A 7,234-nucleotide genomic window follows, 5' to 3' on the forward strand; every position below is an offset into this window, starting at 1 on the left:
TGTTTTGGAGTTTGGGCAACACTTTTATTTTTGCCTTTTGTCATTCCTCTTTATCCAAAATGTTTCAAAACCTGGTGCTCTTTTAGGGGGATTTGTTTGGCTGATCAGACATGGAGCAGTTGAGCTATTTTTGATTTGGTCTTAGTCTTGACGAAAATGCTTTAGTCATTTTAATCCTTCTTTTAGTCTAGTTTTAGTCACACAAGCTATATTAAACTCCCTTTCTTCCCTTATCAGGCCCAGGAACCCCCTGTGTTGTGTCTACAACTGCATACTAATCTAGCTTACTGTCACAATTTAATGTCTCTTGTTCCTTGGGTTACCTTCACTTCCTGCCTTGTCCTGTGATTGTCTGCCGGGTCTGATTGTTTCCACCTGTGTCCAATCACCTGCACCTCCCTTGTGTATTTAAGCCCTGTGTGCCTAGTGTCCCCTGTCACGTCATTTCCTATTGTTGTTCGTAGATACACGTTGTTGGTGCATGTCAGTCCTCAGTGAATTTATTAAAGAGCACATCTGAGTCCTCCCTGCCTACCTGCACCAGCAGATCGTGACACTTACCGTACTTTGTCAATTAGATATCCCTCCTAGGATAGGTCTATATCAGGGGTAGGCAAACCTTTTGACTGGCGGGCCACAATGGTTCTAAAATCTGACCATGGGGCCATTACATAAAAGGCTTTGGGTTTTAACAAGTAGCGAAGCATTTATTTGCAAGGATATTTAATACATTTGCAGGAGTGTAAAGCTCCGCCAACTGAGCACTTTGTTGTCTTTGTTTGTTTACTTGCAATACTTTTGTCATGGTCCTTTTATTGTTTCCACTGTGAAATTGCTTGTCCCAACAAAAGAGACCCCTTAACCGTCCTACAATCGGTGCAATACATTATTTTTTTTTAGCTGGATCATGAACCAGCTATTCTCAATTGGACCCTCACTTTTTATCGAACTGTCTTTTCTTTCTCTCCTCTTTATTTTTGGGTTTCAGTTCTCTTGTGTCCTCCGGGTTTTCCTCCAACTGCTCTGTGCAGTTCTATCAAAAGCCTCCACCTGTCACATGTTCTCACGTGTTGTTTGTCGCTTAGTAACGAACTTAGGGTGGCCGAGACGGTTTAACAGTCTTCTCGATATGTGGCTTGTGAACTGGTTGAAGTGCGCATGTCTCAAAACGCAGGCTATCGTCACCAGAAAACAGGGCAGCCAGGTCCGCATGGCGCACATTGGTCTCTGCAGTTCCGCGGCTTTAGCCTGCTAACAGATAAATTGAGACAGCTGAGCTAAACCAAGGAAGCGCACACTCAAACTCACCTAAGCGTAAAATGGTCGCCGTGGTCCGTATCGGGGCACAAGAACCACCGCTGCACCCACAGTGACCGAGTCCTGAGTTCTGGGTCCGTGGATGACAACATCATGACACTTTAATAACCGCCGTTACGGCCCGTTGTACGGGGTTTGTACGTTGCCCATGTCTATTAGGTGCATACTAATTAAATAAAGGTATTGTGACTTCGTCACCACCAACATTTTCGTCTCGTCAACGAAAGTTAGCATAGATTTAGTCATAGTTTTTTTTTGTGTGTGGCTACTTTCATCAATAGGACGGAGCATCATACTCCTAGTGACGCTTCTTTGTTCGAGTCTGTCACGGTCCACCATTCTGGATTGAGTCTAATTATTAGTGGGGGGGGGAACTTCAGTTTTTTAGTGACTGAGGAATCTGAGAAGTGGATGATTCTGGTGAAAATCACAGAATTGCAAATTGACAGCGTTATATCTTCCATTTGAATTAACTGAGAGTGCCCAGTTGCTGAGCCCACTGAAATAGGGATGATCCACCGGCTTTGTTGTGGTGCAGCTGTATACAAGCTCTCCGGAATGCAAGCTGCTCCTCTGCTCTAAAGCCTATCACATCACATTGGCCGCAGTTACCCCTGCCAACCACAGGAGAGCAATGGTGTGAAATCCAGTGCATGAGAGAATTGCAAAGCAGAGCACCTTCAGCAAGCTTAGGGTGACTGTGAGTCTGAAAAACAAGTAGATCTAAATTTAGAGCATGTACGATCATTCGGCGGATGGCTACTAATTAAGTTCTTGAAAAGTAATCAGACTCAAATGCCAGACCAACACATGCACCCTGATCCTTCAACTGCTGCCCGAGTGCCCTGAAGCAAAGCACACACTGGCTCTGGTGGTGAATGGATCTCATCTCTGCTCAGTTCATAACACATAACAGACCATTTTCCACTGCTGGCATTTGGAATTGTAACATCAGCAGAACGCGCACAGGTGTAAGTAATAACGCTTTATTTGAGTGTCCATTAAGCCAGCGAGCCATTACGGTTGACAGAAGGAACCTGGAAGTGGCACACCTGGAGGTAATGAAGCCTCAATTAAAGGTATTGCTCACATCTGGGACTTTTCTGCTGAGACTCAACATGTTTGCTGAGGGAATCAGGGGTGCAAAAATGCAAATTACACACTACTGACCCTGGGGGAGAACACAGAGGGTGGAATACTGTTTACTGTATACTTTGTTAAAGAGCACGGGTGTTTCATCAGAAATGATGGAAATGCAGGGATATGGTACAAAGGTGATGAATGTGTATGGATAGGAGGATTTGAGTTATTTATCACATATGTACACACATGTATATTCACTTATTCTATTTTAATTTCTATTCATTTATTGTGAGGAAAGTTCACTCACCCAAAGGATTATTAGGAACACCATACTAATAGCATTCTTTAGAAATGTTAGCCCATATTGATAGGATAGCATCTTGCAGTTGATGGAGATTTGTGGGATGCACATCCAGGGCACAAAGCTCCCAATCCACCACCTCCCAAAGATGCTCTATTGGGTTGAGATCTGGTGACTGTGGGGGCCATTTTAGTACAGTCAACTCATTGTCATGGTTAAGAAACCAATTTGAAATGATTCGAGCTTCGTGACATGGTGCATTATCCTGATGGAAGTAGTCATCAGAGGATAGGTACATGGTGGCCATAAAGGGATGGACATGGTCAGAAACAATGCTCAGGTAGGCCGTGGCATTTAAACGATCCCCAATTGGCACTAAGGGGCCTAAAGTATGCCAAGAAAACATCCCCCACACAATTACACCATGGTAACAAGGCATGATGTTCTCATTCCGTTTACGCCAAATTCTGACTCTACCATCTGAATGTCTCAACAGAAATCGAGACTCATCAGACCAGGCAAAATTTTTCCACTCTACAACTGTCCAATTTTGGTGAGCTCTTGCAAATTGTAGCCTTTTTTTCCTATTTGTAGTGGAGATGAGTGGTACCCGGTGGGGTCTTCTGCTGTTGTAGCCCATCCGCCTCAAGGTTTTGTGTGTTGTGGCTTCACAAATGCTTTGCTGCATACCTCGGTTGTAACAAGTGTTTATTTCAGTCAAAGTTGCTCTTCTATCAGCTTGAATCAGTCGGCCCATTCTCCTCTGACCTCTAGCATCAACAAGGCATTTTCGCTCACAGGACTGCCGCAATTATTTTTGATGAAGAAGTTAAACCCTTACATTTTATAATTTAATTACCACAGTTACAAGTTCATCAGCCATGCTGAATGACAAATTGCCATTATACACAATGTCCTAATATGTGTGATAAAGAAGCCATTAGTCTTGGCGCTCTTCTTGGAGTGGGGGCGTAGATAACTGCTTCAGATCGTAGTCTAAAGGAAAAGTAGTGTAAACATCCCTGATATAGCATATACTAAAACCAAAACAAATTCATGTGGTGTTAATGCGCCTCGTCGACAGTAGTCCTTTGCATTTTTTACACCATCCTGTCCGCTTCCCCAGGTTGGGAACATATGCTGTACGTATTACACAACCTCACTTAAGACTTAAGTATAGTGCTGCTGAAGTGAAAATGTGTTTAGCCTATTTTAGCATGGGCAGTAGAATAAGCTGGTCTGATTAACTTCAAGACAAAGTAGACCACGAGCGATCACACTCCTCTGACCAATCCTGCTTCAGACAGAGGTTGGGACCCCCCACCTCATTAGAATACAGACGCACGCATAAATAAATTAGGAAATGTAGGATCCTTTCTTGTCCTCCATACATTTAAGATAAGTTTGCAAGGGGGAAGTGGAAAGTGTTGGTCAGCACTGAGACTTGGTCATATATCAGTAATATACAGTATAACGTGAATGAACAGTTTTGTGAATTGTAGTCCCTCCAGGGTTCTCTTAAAGCCTGAGGTTTAGATCCGCTACACCACCGCTTTCCAATAAAAACTATGCCAAAAAATAAAAGCTGGGACAAGATGCTGACGCTGCATTCTGGTCACTGCACTGTTAAAAGCAGATATACTGTCTTATAACATTTCCAGCCGTCTGTGCTTGCAGATGTGGACCCCGCCTGCAGATACAAACTGTGGTGGAACAACGAAATTGCAGAGGTCTCCCATACGGTTGATACGAATCAGCTTGGAAGCACTGTCGCGCCTGGCCTACTCCCAACTGAGTCGCATGCAGCTTATCACAAATAATGCGCTTACTGTCCTGCCAAGCATTCTATTTGTTTTCTATCAAATCTGACGCTCGAGATGGCGGAAAATGTGAAATACAGCACATGGCTTGTCTTCTCAGACTGTGTTCATGTTAATCAAGCTAATGAATAAATGAATATACTTAAGATGACGCATCATTACACCTGCCCTGCTCTGGAGCAGTACAGTCTGTATAAACCCCAGGGCAACTACATTTTTTTTGTTGACTGCTCTTACACCGAAGCTAATTATCAGTACACACCCAGTTTGTAACATGGTACTAGATGGGGTGGTTCAAATCAAACGATTCGTCCACTTGGTTACCACAGGAAACCTTCACAACACATTGACTTTGTAAGGTTTATGATAGTGGTAAATATTTATGATTACTAAATGAATATCTAAATATCTCCCTCAGCAAAGGCCGCTAAGAAACAGTTCACACATTTATTATTTATTACATAATAGTTGGTTTGTGAGGGACAAGTACAGGAAGCATTGTCCGTTATACTGTTCAGGTGTAGAAAGCTGATATCTCCTGTTCTCCCCTCCTGTCGTTTCTCTGTCTGTTGTGTGTGTCCTACCAGTTCCATCCACCGAATTGCTTTTCATCCACAACATTACCCAGTCTACCTCTCTGCCTCCCATCTACTCATTACTCCAGAAGACATCTACCTGTCTCTAGTCACTCACCTTCAGTGGTCCACACCTCGTTCAAGGCTGCTCAGCAAATCCCATTTTTTATCCCAGTATTTCTGTATGCAACTATTGACTTTTCTCCCTGTTGTTTCCTGGAACCCAGCTCTCCCTGGTCTGTGTTTGCATTTGGGGTCCGCCACCACACCCCATGACAGCAGAAGCTAATTTCCATCAAATGTCCCTGGATTGGCATTGATAGCTCATGTAATTTGGACGAAACAGCATGGTGCGCCAGAACAGACGTTGTCGCTGTGCTCTAAAACTAAGCACAACTTTGCCTCTGCTGTTTCTTCTTGCAGCACAAACAACTTCTGGGGCAACAGTTTGCTTCGTTGGGTCTGCTGTGGCAGAATGTAGTTGTATCACATGCCCAGATCACAGCTACTTGCACTTAAACAAATCAAGGATTTTTTTGATGAGATTCATCCCCATTTTGAATTGGTTGATTCTTATTGGCACACTTTCCCTTTAGCATGTGGGCCCTACTAAAAAGGCGGTGAAAAGTGTAGGTTTTATAAACATTTTTTGGTATGAAAAGTATTGAATTGTTACATTGCAGCCTGATATAACAATCATACCCGGGTGTAAACTATTTACTGGTTACTTTTACTTTACATGAAAATATTGTCTCCGGTCTCGAGCCAAAGGACCAAATCCGCCTACATCTGACATCGAGCCACGGGACTCTCGTCGTAAACTGTATTGCTGGGGCAAGAATATGTTTGGTAATCCCACACTGACTACTGTTATTGCATTTTGAGTCTTAAATCCTTGTTCTCCTGTGACAAAGTAAGCATTTTAATGCAGGACTTTTACTGTGCAGTGTTATTAGTTTTATGAATAATTTGATATCTATACTTAGAGCAGTGTGACATTTTGACAATAACGCGTCTGAATCGTTTTCATCAGGAAGGCATCTGAATCCAGCTGTGGCATTACCAATAAGAACTCAGACAATTACTGAATGTAAAATGTGTGATGATGAATTAAAAAAATATATCCTTGTTTGTCTGTAATAGTTACCTTTTAAAATAGACATGACAAAATAAAAACAACATGAAAGGGGTCGACTGTTGTGACACAAGCAGAGAATTAGCACTTTAATCTGGTTTCTGCTTCCCCCAGGTGGGCAAAAAATAAATGCTGGATTAAGAAGTATAACTTTTCAAATAACATCATTACTTTGCAGAAATGTAGCCAGGTGTGAAGTAATTGGCTCCCATTGTTTTAAAAATCCATTGAATTCTTCGTGCAGTGACAAACTGCTGCACTTATGAAAATAATCCATCATTTTATTAAAACATCAGCAATGATAAATATTGCAGCTGATTATCATGTTTAATGGCATTAATTGTCTCACACGGAGACGGCAAAGAAGGAGAGTCAGTATGTGTGTATGTGGGAAGGGGGTTGTCAGGGCCGGCGCTAGCCATTTGGGTGCCCTAAGCACAAATGCTTGGTGGTGCCCCCCCCCAACCAACGAACCAACCAACCACCACCACCACCAAAGGAATAACAACCATTCAGAATCTTAGTTAGGTCTTAGTTAGGTTCTCTTTATTCCCCAAATAACTTCTAAACATAAATAATTTACATAAACAAACATGAAAAGAAATTTTTATATATATATATATATATAAGATAAAATAAATTATAATTACCAAATACCACCACAATTACTAAAAACACAGATTTGGAACTGAACATTGTAAATGCAGAAAGTATTCAAGTATATAACCGTGTAAGTAATAATGTGCACATTTCTTCAGTAAATAGTATACATAAGTACAAATAATAATAATAAAGTGCAAACTGCACAGAAGAATTTACTTTACCATCTCTATAAAAGAGACCATTCTGCTATCCGATAGAACAATATTACAAACATTTTCACTACCATCAGTTGTCAAAGGCCCTACAGAGGCACACGCCTGCATTTCCTAGCTGCAAAATTAGCTATCAGGTCATATGACAGTTTCTGAGCCACGTCCCATTGATGCTGACAGCCAGACCA

The 7,234-nt window shown here is 41.9% G+C and overlaps 1 long non-coding RNA gene across 1 annotated transcript; it reads left to right on the forward strand.

The window, feature by feature from the left end:
- The first annotated feature begins 3,196 nt into the window (after positions 1–3,196).
- LOC119210087 (uncharacterized) lies at positions 3,197–6,284 on the forward strand. Its single transcript, XR_005119621.2, has 2 exons — positions 3,197–3,254; positions 4,379–6,284. It is a non-coding gene; the product is annotated as an uncharacterized LOC119210087 (long non-coding RNA).
- The last annotated feature ends 950 nt before the right edge of the window (positions 6,285–7,234 follow it).

Source organism: Pungitius pungitius, chromosome 2 (assembly GCF_949316345.1).
Source record: "Pungitius pungitius chromosome 2, fPunPun2.1, whole genome shotgun sequence".
NCBI classification, from domain to species: domain Eukaryota; kingdom Metazoa; phylum Chordata; class Actinopteri; order Perciformes; family Gasterosteidae; genus Pungitius; species Pungitius pungitius.